At 47.7% G+C, this 11895-nt stretch overlaps 1 long non-coding RNA gene across 1 annotated transcript; it reads right to left on the reverse strand.

Moving 5' to 3' along the window:
* Nucleotides 1–1488: 1488 nt before the first annotated feature.
* LOC135447684 (uncharacterized) lies at nt 1489–4709 on the reverse strand. The gene is made up of 3 exons (XR_010440241.1): nt 4623–4709; nt 1986–2085; nt 1489–1591 (listed from the first exon to the last, which is right to left on the reverse strand). It is a non-coding gene; the product is annotated as an uncharacterized LOC135447684 (long non-coding RNA).
* Between the last annotated feature and the right edge of the window lie 7186 nt (nt 4710–11895).

Genomic DNA, 11895 nt, shown 5'->3' on the forward strand with positions numbered 1-11895 from the left:
GCTGAGCCTGCAAAGAGATGTGCCTTGGCACTCTCTCATTGCAAACAGAAAAATCTGCTTTTCTAGATCTTAATGTGGGACAAAATCTGCAGTGTTTCCTCTCAGTTAGTAACAATTTCCCAGAGGGCTATTTTTAAAAATGAACAACAAATATTTATAAAATTATATCATTTATACTGAAAGCTTCCAGCTCTTGAGGAATGAAAAGAAAGAGTGGGGTGGGATAAAACACAGCGCTGCGAATTAACACAGGAGTATGTGCAATGTGGTTTCCATGCACAGAGAGGAAATTGGTGGACTTTCCCAGTGAAAAGCCTTTGCTCCGCGGCCGCTTCGCGAACTGCTTCAACCGCAGCACCTCCAAACACCGAGGCTGGTTAAGGAGAGATCGTGGCTAACGATGCGGTTCTGAGCGTCTGCTCCGGTGCGTTACGGACACGGCTCCGGCGCTGTCAGAGCCCTCGGTGCGGCCACAGCGCCCTGCGCTGCCCCCGGACAGCGAGAGAGGGAGGGCGGAACTGCCGGTGCTGGAGCTTCCTCTGCTCGGGGGCCGCTCCGCAGCGCGGGGAGCCGCGGGCGCTGCCCCGGGACGCTGCGGGGGCCGAGCGGAGCGCGGGGAGCGGAGCGGAGCGGTGCGGGGCTGAGCGCGGGGAGCGGAGCGGTGCGGGGCTGTGCGGGGCACGGTGCGGGGCGCGGTGCGGGGCGGACAGCAGGGCTGTGCGGTGCAGAGCGCGGGGAGCGGAACGGTGCGGGGCTGTGCGGGACACGGTGCGGAGCGGGGCTGTGCGGTGCAGAGCGCGGGGAGCGGGGCCGTGCGGGGCTGTGCGGGACACGGTGCGGAGCGGGAATGTGCGGGGCTGTGCGGTGCAGAGCGCGGCACGGAGCGGAGCGCGGCGCGGTGCCCGCGAGATGGCAGGCTGGGATCTGCTCAGCCTCTGCCGCCGCCAACAGCTCCCCTCTCGAATGACAGCAGCCCCAGGTAGCAGAGGTGACATTTGCTTTACATTATGATACACACTAATTAATCATTAGCGATCCCAAAAGTATGTCGACTAAAAATGCTTTGCTATGGCTCATCACAGTGGGGGCTTTCAATATTGATACTGTTACACACACATGTGCTCCACGGCTGGCTGTTATATACCCGCAGATTTAGTGTTTCAGGCTACAGAATATCTTTTAAGTGCTGCTAATTATTGTTTGCTGAAATGCCTTACAGTCGGTAATGAACTTAATGTCTTGTACTTTCTGTGATAAACTCTGGAGGTCACAAAACGATCGCTTGACTGGGAGATGCAATGGGAGCTTTACAAGCCAAAGCTGCTGCAAAGCTGGCTGGAACTTTCTGCGGCATAGCCCAGGCTTTCTGGAGGGCTGACATTTTTCCAGCCACGTTTCAGTCGCTATGCCAACAGTGTGGGGCCATCCCCCTCCAGCCCCACACCCCTGGCACAGTGAACAGTGCCACAGCAAGGGGGACTGCAGGCACCAGGGCTCTGTAAAAGCGATGCCTGACTGCACCCCAAATGTGCCCAAAGCTTCGTGTCACTGCAGGGGGACACTTGGTTCACCTCGGCTCCGAGGATCCAGGCTGGAAAACAGGAGGTGATGAGGAGTGCAGGGAAGTTCCCATTAATAAAGCTGAACAGGAAGGTCAGGAGGTCCAAAAGCACCAGCAGCTCTCAGTTCAGCCTCACATGCTTTTAACCTTAGATAAAAGCACCCAGGACAGGCAGGACAAGGAGGCAAAGAAATCTGGGCCTTGGTTTCAGCCAAGTATAAGATGGGATTTTTTGGAAAAGTGCGTGCAGACCTTCTCCCTGGGAACCCTCTGCAGTGGCTGCAAAGCTGCTGAGCTGTCTCGTTTCTTCACTGCTGCCCAGAAGAGCCCAAACCCAAACGTCCCTGACAGGTCCTGCCTCAGCAGGTCCATCCCCAGTCACCCTGAGCAGACGCCCTCTCTACAGAAGGATTCATGGGCTTACCTCGGTGCCGTGCCTTGGGAGTACTTCAGCAGATTCCTTTAAATGGTAGAGGATGTCCAGGTGCACACCAGTGAAGGGAATCACATATGGTCAAAATGTTCTGTAAACCAAAACATCCTGAGTTTTAAAACAGTAACAAAAGCCCTTGTATTAAAGAGAGCCAACCAAAAATCACATTCCAGGTAGGCTGACACCATTCAAAGCATCTCTGGGGGTCACCGTACCACAGGCTCTTGCAACAGAATATTCTGAGTTGGAAAGGACCCACAAAAATCCTCAAGTCCAACTCTTAAGTGAATGACCCATATGGGAATCAAACCTGCCACCCTGGTGGTTTTTAGCATCATCTGAGCTAATCTCAGGGTCTGCATTGGATGGGAGCTAAACTGTCTAGAAAATTCTATTCTAAACATAAAAAACCAAGCCTTTGAATGTGCTGGTGTTGCAAGACAACTATTGAAAGGTGAGCACAGGCTTTTGCAAAGTTGTGAACTGAATATCTGTGATGCTTCTCCTCGGGGAAGTGAAGATGGAGCAACCCACAAACATTTGCTACAGGATTTTCTGTACCACGCTGCATCGCCCGTGTGTCAGAGGGACTCATGCCAGCCCAGATGGCAATTGTTCCACCTCCACCAATGCTCTGGTGGGCCCACACTCATCTCTGCTCTCTCCTGTAAAAGCTTTGGCTCACATCCCAAAATCCTGCTCCTAATGTGAACAATTTGTTGGAGCAAGTCAAGGCTAGGTCAGCATTTAACAGCTAAAGAATGGCAAAACCATTATTGGTCTAATGGGTCAGGAAATTAGTCCTGTTCAAGTAATGGAACTATATTAAAAACACAGAAAACAAAATAAAAAGGATAAAGGGGGAGTGAGACAGAGGCCAAAAAAGAAAAAGGGGAATTTCCAGTTCTGTGTGATTTCAGTACCTGAGATTTTAACAAAAATATCAAACACCACTAAAGTTTTGATACATCTGTGACAGTGGAGATTTGCAGTTTACTTGACTTCTTGCACTTTTAGTCCCACTAAAGCAGAGTTTGGGGATTATATACAATAAACCAAGATTATAAAAAATGGGACTTACAGGCTGAGTCCCTGGATTCACAGTAAAGCCCTTCCCAGAGGTGATTTCTGAAGGGCTGAGGCACCATCACCTTCAGGACCTGCAGAACCTTGCTCTTGCATTCTGATGTTCCAGGGCACCAGATGTTTGCTGCCCTGCAGACACCAGGTCCCACCCGTGGTTTTGCCAAGCAGAATTTGCTACAGGCAGAGCACGGAGGAAAATCTCTTCTTTCCCCACATGGCCACTGCCATGGCCCACAGTGCCCACAAGGCTCTGTAGCCCTCAGACACATCTGCATTCAGCCATTTACGTCTGCTTGTAAAGTTTCTTCTTAACTAGCAACCCACTAAAGATTTGCTAATTCAACAATGAAGATGAATATTTTGACATGGTTACTGTGCATTCCAACACACTTTGCCCCTCTTATTGTCAATTCTTCAAAAGTGAAGAGAAAGCAGTAGTCAATGTAGAGCATTTTAACTGCTACACCAGTTGACTTTCAAGCCTATTTGGCTCTGTTTTAAAACTTTAGAATTAAACCCTATTCTCTCCCTCTCTCTTGCCAACCATAACACTTATTTAAAATTCCCTCTTTTCCTGATGTATTACAAGTCTGAAAGCCCCCATGGCAGTTCAAACCTTGGCATCTTTTCAGCAGCCCCCTGATTTATGAGCTTGGGGTTTCTACATTCTAGCAGCTTTACACTGAGGCTTGAAAATGTAGCAAGAAAATAAAGAATAAATAAAAAAGAGAGCTGACTTCTAGCAGCGGGATAGTACTGCCCAGGACGTGCCGATTTGGTTCCCTTCTTACTTGTGAAACAAATGGTGTTTTATGCTTAACACAATCAGGACCATTCTCTATCTGTTCCTTTCTAACCTTCCCCACCTGTGTGAAAGCCAGCCAGAGCTTAATGAACATACTTGGAGCTGTCTGGACTGAATTAGTCCCAGTAGGAGTTACCCTTCAGGTACTCCCCAGTCTCTCACGGCCGTGTAGCTGCAAAGCAATACAAGAAACCTTTACACTGTGGCTAATTAAATAAAGGTTTGCCTCTGCTAAGTGCATTTTTTCCCTTCCAAAAGCAAGTCATGTCTCATGTGTTGAACTATTTCGGAAGCATTTGCAATTATCTTGAAAATTTGGGACGACAATTTTGGCATGAAAATGGGGGCAGAATGTGATTTTAAGCAACATTTGTCTTCCAGTTTTAAACCTCCTTCACTACTACATATCAAATTATTACAATCATTACCTTGCAAATGTAAGGCATTACCAAAATAATGTTTTTTTCAAAATTCACATACAAAATTTTTGTTCCTACTATTCATGCCTTAAATTTGCATTTTTCCCACTTGAAATTCTAGAAAAATTATCTTTTTGGCAGCAGATTCTTTGAAATGAAATTACAAGCTGGCTACTTTGACCATATTTCACATCCCAGACAGTAAATCTTAAAAATGTCATGAAGACATGCTAAAGTAATTTCCTTCATGCTAATTATTAGTTGTAGAATATTGTTGTAGAGAAGTAATTCAGCAGCATGAGATTGCTTCCAAAGTACCTATGGTGGGATCTCCAAGTGGGTTTATACACTGAAATTTCTTCTGCTGGCTTTCTTTCTTCTGACTGATGTATGAGACAACTCCATATGGTTTCCAACCTGAATAAGCACAAAAATTTCCATTAAATTAATTGGAGCATTGATATGAAGCAGGCATATTAAGTTTTCCAGTCTAGCTTAGACAGGGATGGGATCTCACTGGATTGCAATCAAGTGGATGGCCAGCCATCCTCAGGAACATTCACAAAAAACCCCAAATTGTCCAAGTTCTCTATCTGCCATTCCCTCACCATGAGCTTTAGCCGTGGATCCTTTCCATGGTGTTCAGCTGCACACACTCCAATCCTCTCCACACTCCAAGGAGGATTCCAGCACACTGAAGAAGCCACTGTGGCCAGCTAATACAAGGATCCAGACAGTTAAAATTCCCTGTTTATCATAAAGAAGCAGAAAATGCTTCCTCCTGCACTTCACCATGAAACACCATCAGGAATGTTTGCTGAACTTCTATTCAGAAAGACCCTTGCCAGTTCCTTGCCTTGAAGATAAAGAAACCAAAGTTCTGCCCATGGCAGCAGCCAAGGTGTCTGCTCTGGGCGCAGAGAAGGGAGTGAAAACTGCTCAACCACAGCCCAAAATATTCTTCCTTGTCTGGGAAAGCAGAGGACGAAGCAGGGCTACTCCACAGAGGATGCTGAATCAGATCAGAACGTTTAAAAAACCTGCCAAGGCACAAGGGTGTTATTTAAAGTAGGAAACGGGCAAACCAAGCATACAAGGCAGAGAGGCAAGCTGTCAGCTATGTGTCAGTAAAAACATCTCTGCCTGGAGGAGAAGGCAAAAATTCCACTGAGCCCTGCTCAGGCAGGCGTCCCTCTGGGGGCACATCCAGGGACACAGCCCAGCATCACAAAGGTGGTCACCAAAACAGAGCAGTGCTCAAACAAACCAGCACTCCTCCTCACCCTGCCATTTAGCTGAACTCCAGGGGAACCTGGGCATCCCAAAAAGGAGCAGAGGGGGCACTTTGCTGGGCACAGGAGGAAGGGCAGGTAAAACACAAAAGCCTGAGCAGCAGCCGAGAGGTTTCCGTGAGGCACACTGGTGAAGCAGGATGGAAGAGCAGGAGCAGGTGACTCGTGTACCTGTGACAATCCGTACAGTGAGCCCCGTGTGGAGACCAGTGAGGGAGGGCCCCATCGCGTTGGCTGGAGCCAGGACAGACAGACAGACAGCAGCACACCCATGGCTGCTGGGATGGGGAGGGACTCCATGGCACCATCCTGCAGTGTGGGACAGTGAGAGCCCCAGTGCTCCCACAGGACAGACAGACAGACAGCAGCACACCCATGGCAGGGATCTGCACCAGCTCTAAACTAAGAGACAACTAGGAAAGAGACAGTCTTCTCCTTGGTCACTCTGCCAGTAATTCCAGTCCTTGGTCTTCTCTACCCAAACAAATCCCCAATCTCCACCTGCGGAATGAGCTCTCCTAATCAACCCTGGCCATGATGAGGAAATGCAGTTTTGGAGAAGTGCACTGGATGAGGGCAACACTCATTGGGCTGCAGAGCTCTTTGAGGAACTGCTCCTTTTGGATTATAAATCAAGACAACTGTTGAAAGTTACCTTTCTGGCTTAAAAAAAATACCAACAAAGTGCCCCTTTACCAGTGAAAATGACATGCAGAGTTGAAGAACCCACTCTGGCTGAATCACTAAGTACAAAGGGGCATAGTGTAATTAAGTTCAGTGTCCTTGTGGGAGGGAATGCAACAAAACCTAGCACTGTGACATTAAGCTTTAGAAAGGGGATTTAAAAAAAAAAAAAAAAAAAAAAAAAAAAGGAGGAAGCCAGTCAAAAAGGCCCTGAAGTCAGAAGTGAGGAAATTAAAATCCTTCAACTCAGCATGGAGGCTACTTAAGCAACCATAATAGAGTCCCAGAAGGAATGCGCAGCTTTTCAAAGAAACACGGAAGGCAAGAAAAATAAAATTAGCATGGGAAAACAGCAAGGTTCAAGAGGTTATTTAAGCCAAACAGGTAGAATTCAAAAAGAAGTGAAAACCTATCTGAAGGGAAGGAACACAACCCAAGGAAGGTTCTCCACATCATGAAAACATAGTTCAAATTGTGGTGACTGAGAAATGGTCTGGGCCGAGGGGAGGGGTGGGTGGGTGTGGGTGTGTGTGAAGGAGAAAATAATTAATGAAAGTAATTGGAAAAATGGATTTCCAAGGTACTTCAATACATAATAACAGTGAAGAAGGGGATTGCAACCAGCATGTAGGTCACTGTGATACAAACTGCCCAGGGTGGTGGAGTCTAGGACAAACAGAAGGGTTAAAAAATAAAGGAGTGGAAAATGTAAATGAATTGGAACCCAAGAGACCCCTGAAGGCAGCTGGAACAGGTAACTGCTCCCTAGTGTGGTGCAGCTGGGTGCTAATCACAAAGTATGATTGTATAGTGAACCCACATGCAAAAAGGAGAAATTCCTGCGCTGAGACACTCTTTCCATCTCTCACATGCTGCACCAAAAGCCTCTTGATGCCTTTTGCAAACCAGAGTGAGCTGTGAGATCTGAGGAGCCCTGCAATCCCTGGGAATGCCTGGAGACCCCAGCCAGGGCATCACCAGAGAGCCAGCACAGCCCTGCTCACTGCTCACTGCCATGGAGCTCCAGCAACCGCTCCTGCTCACCACATGGTCTGCAGCTCCAGCACAGCCCTGCTCACTGACTCACGCTATGGGGCTCCAGCACAGCCCTGCTCACTGCTCACCACCATGGGGCTCCAGCAGAGCCCTGCTCACTGCTCACTGCCATGGGGCTCCAGCACAGCCCTGCTCACTGCTCACTGCCATGCAGCTCCAGCACAGCCCTGCTCACTGCTCACCACCATGGAGCTCCAGCACAGCCCTGCTCACTGCTCACTGCCCTGCAGCTCCAGCACAGCCCTGCTCACTGCTCACTGCCATGGGGCTCCAGCACAGCCCTGCTCACTGCCATGGAGCTCCAGCACAGCCCTGCTCACTGCTCACCACCATGGAGCTCCAGCACAGCCCTGCTCAGCTCACAGCCATGTGGGCTCCAGCATACCCTGCTCATGCTCCACCATGGAGCTCCAGCACAGCCCTGCTCACTGCCATGGAGCTCCAGCACAGCCCTGCTCACTGCTCACCACCATGGAGCTCCAGCACAGCCCTGCTCACTGCTCACTGCCATGGGGCTCCAGCACAGCCCTGTCCCAGCTGCACCCAACCTGTTCTGCAGCACAGAACACACTGCCTGAGCTCCAGTCATTTGTGTGGTCTTTTAAGTAATTATCCTTTGCATTATTCAACGGGAGAGCACAGTATTTACTGGATTACTGGGTCTGTACTGCCTTAAAGACACAGCTCCGTGCTTCGGGAGCCAGCTGCACTGTTGCAAAGCAACAAGCAAATATTTCTCTTCTTGTGCCTTTTTGAGCTCCACAAGAAGTTTCTTTAAAAGAAAACAGAAATGGTGGTGCTACAATAAAAGTGCAATATATTTTATATCTTTTATGCAATACATTTGGTGACCCAGTCACAAAACCAGAGGTGGCCACGGCTCATTAGAGTGCCTTACACAGACTCCAGCTGAAATAGGCAAATTATCTTTCCATAGGCAAAACAAGGGCCACTTGGGGTGTGGGGGTGTTTGTGGTCAAATATTGATTTCTACACATACTAAAGGACTGACTCATGGTGTGCCCAGCTGCAGCACATGGCAAAATTCTGTGTGGTTTCTGCCATTCAAAAGGCACGTGGCCTCAAAGACACAGAAAAGGGAGTGAGTACCAAGTGGCCACTGCAGAGAGGGCCCACAGCGAGGGAGAGGATGGCAGCTCAGCCTGCACAGTGCTGGGGACCAGCACAGGGACATCCTCCAGCCAAGGATGCAGGAGCACCCTTGTGCCTGCGTGGGATGAACCAGAGCAGCCAGAGGCATCGCGTTAAGACAGAGAAAGAAGCAGGAATAGAGAGAAAGTGGAAGAGAGATGGAAAACAGCCCCCTCCCCTGTTTTGGAATTGGATGCTCTGCAGCTGGAGAAGGTTCCCTCTGAGCTAACAGGACAGGACAGAGCCAGTCAGCTGGGACAGGGATAACTGCACGGGGTTGCATTTTGTTAATACACATGTTGAAGCAGTTGCTGTTTCATGGTCCAAATGGTGGCTTCTCATGAGAGCCATTTCTACCCTTGTACGTGCACAAGGAACCAGGAACCCGTGCACGTGGCCCAAGGACAAGGAACCACATGGCATTCATGGATAATGACAAAGCCTCAGCACAAGGCACAGAGAGCAGCTGGTGCTGGGACAGCAAACCCGACTGCCTGGAAACCCTGCAGAGAGAGCTGCAGGTCACCTGCCCAGTCCCAGGCAAAAGAGATCAGCCTGACTCGGACTTCGTGAGCTGTGGTAGATCCAGGTTACGACACTAAAGGAGGGCAAAAATGATGAACAGTTTATTTGGGAGACAAGGCATGTCCTCCACCACTGCATGCAAATTCATGTCCCCCCATGTCATCTTCCACTGATAAATATTCAGACACTGGCACTGTCTGAATGAGGAACTGTTTGGGGTGGCATTTTCATATCAAAATTCATATAAATTTTCATATCAAAATTTCAAATCAAATTTTCATATAAACTCATATAAATGAGTTTAATAAGGACTTACCCAAAGACAATCTGGAGCTCTGTGTGGCTGGAACAAGCTGTCTTTTACAAATATTCCTGGCTATCACTGCAGCACGTGCTGGGCACAAAAATGCACCAGCTCGGGCAAAGGTGCCTCCAGCCCAGCCACTTGTCCCCAGGAGGGGTCAGTGCTTCAGGAGGGTACAGACCCCCGGTGGCACTCGTGCCCAATGCTCCTCCGAGGCTTTTCCTGGGGAATTCCAGTGGCAGAGTTTTGAGCCTTGGGAGGGTTTTTCTCCCAGCTTTTCCAAGAAGACAGGCATTCCTCAGTGCCCTCCCTGCCTGCAGTCCCAGCACAGCCTGAGCCCCAGGGCAGCGCCAGCAGCAGAACCAAGACTCAGGCTGACCCAGGCTGGCTAAGCTCACACCTCAGGGTCCTGTGCTTGTGACAGAGGGATGTCTGCTCTGCTGGTTGTAGGCTAAACTTTACCCGTGTTTACACCACACGAACGAGGATTCCAGCAGAACTGAAGCAAACTGCACTGGAATTATAGAACAGCCAGAAAGCAAAATTTAGTGCAAAGTTATATTAATCTTTTTATCAATCACATAACTTGCTATCAAGTAATAAACTCACTCTGGCTATGCTTATCCAGAGCCAGGAGCAGGGAAAGGTTATTGCAAAGCATCACCGAAACTCTGTTTGTCCAGCTTTGGGTTGGCTGACTTCCACGAGGAATGCGTTGAGTTAATTGAAAAGGTTTTGGTTAAAGTTTGCCAGCAAGAGATCACAGAGTTGTAGGCAACACATACTGTGAGTATGAACTCCGTTCAACCTTTGAAATACCTCTGTGAAGGCAGGAAATTGAAATATTGTGCTATATTGGCAACTAAACAGTCATTTATCATCCATGCTAAGTTTGGAGCACAGTGAGTGGAATGATTTTTAAACTCTGAGGGTCCTGATTAACAATTACAAGGTGTGTTTATAGAGATACAGATTATGTACTGAAATATAGTTTCAAGAAGAATATGAGATAATCAACAGCTGTATTCACCCTCCTATTTGCCTAAGATCAAATTTGGCCTGTGCTCAGAGGCACAAACACTATATTAAAACACAACAGAGTTAAGACACCTACTGACAAAAGCAAGGAAATTCACAGTTAAGGGGGAAAACACGCCATATGTTCTGCAGTACCTAGGCACAACAGGGAGCGTTCAGCTCATCATTAAAGAGGCACCCAGTTGTGCCTAGGTAGTGGAGAACATATGGAACACTTCCCTGCTCATGTCTGAATTTCCTTACTGTTGTCAGCTTATGGATCAAGCTTGACTTTTTACTTTTTTTTTTAATACACGGTGCAGAGGACTATTTTTTGTTTTAAATATAGAGTTATGGGGATTTTTAAAAGTAGTTGTTTCATTTGTGATATACCATTTTAAATTTATAATTAACGGCCCCACAGACTGATAATTATTACAAATCTGATCATTATTACAATACATAAATTACTGCAAGTCAGCTTTTAAGAAGATTTCAGGATCACTGGAAACCATAACTTGTAAAAATGAAGCAGTGATTTGCTCAGGGAGTTTCTGGACAGACCTCTATAGAACATTACAACAGGAAGGACTCATGGGCCTTACTGTATCTGAAAAGCAATGGTTTCATTTCATACTTCAGCCCTTCCCTCTAAGCTATCTCAAGGTTTTAACTGCTTAAGACAATGCAATCAATCTATTGCACTACAACGTTTATATTTTAATTAGCAGACTGTTAGGAGTCCCCAGCTGGAACTGCCAGCCTGTGCTTGGTAGTGTACACCTATTTATGAGCTCCAAAGGGCTTACAGTCAAAGCTGCTAAGGAGCTAAAAGAGAAGAGATAATGGTTATTGTTCCCATTTCAGAGCTAAGCAAGGATGGACTGGGACAAGCTGAACTGTGCAACGCCTCCCATCGAGCAGGCAGGATCCTGCTTGGGCATTCTGCCTTTAAAAGTAAAGCAATCAAAGAGAAACCCAAACAAACAAACTCCAACCAAACCAAAGAACCCCCACCAACCCAAGCCAAGCCAAGCCAAGCCAAGCCAAGCCGAAGGCAGGGGCGCCGCAGAGGGACGGGCACGGGCGGCAGGGCTGTCCCCGCAGGGCAGGGACAGCAGGAGAGGGCGGCATCGCTGCAGCCACCTCTGCTGCCACCCGCGTGTCCCCTCCTGTCCCTTCGAGTCCCTCCTGCCCAGGGAGGAACCGGTGAGACACAGGAAAGTGCTGTGCCCAGCGTGCACAGAAATTAACTTTGCCTCAGCTTTCTTGTTATTATTCATTTTAAAAAGTAATCTACATCATCATAGAGTCAAATCAAATTATACAGTATGTCAATTTTTTTTTTTTAAGAAATCACACAGAAATCTGGTGTCTTGGAAACTACTCCAGTCTCATTAAAATGACTATCAATTTGGTTCTCTCATTCAAAGTATACTGAGGAGGAGAAGCGGGGGAGTGGGGTTTGTACAAACAGTAAGTCCTGGTATCATCTCACATATGTACTGGATAACCATAGTTCTCATTTTCCTAGAAAATGAAGCAAAAGAGTAAGTTCATC

The sequence above is a fragment of the Zonotrichia leucophrys genome, chromosome 4A (assembly GCF_028769735.1).
Source record: "Zonotrichia leucophrys gambelii isolate GWCS_2022_RI chromosome 4A, RI_Zleu_2.0, whole genome shotgun sequence".
NCBI classification, from domain to species: domain Eukaryota; kingdom Metazoa; phylum Chordata; class Aves; order Passeriformes; family Passerellidae; genus Zonotrichia; species Zonotrichia leucophrys.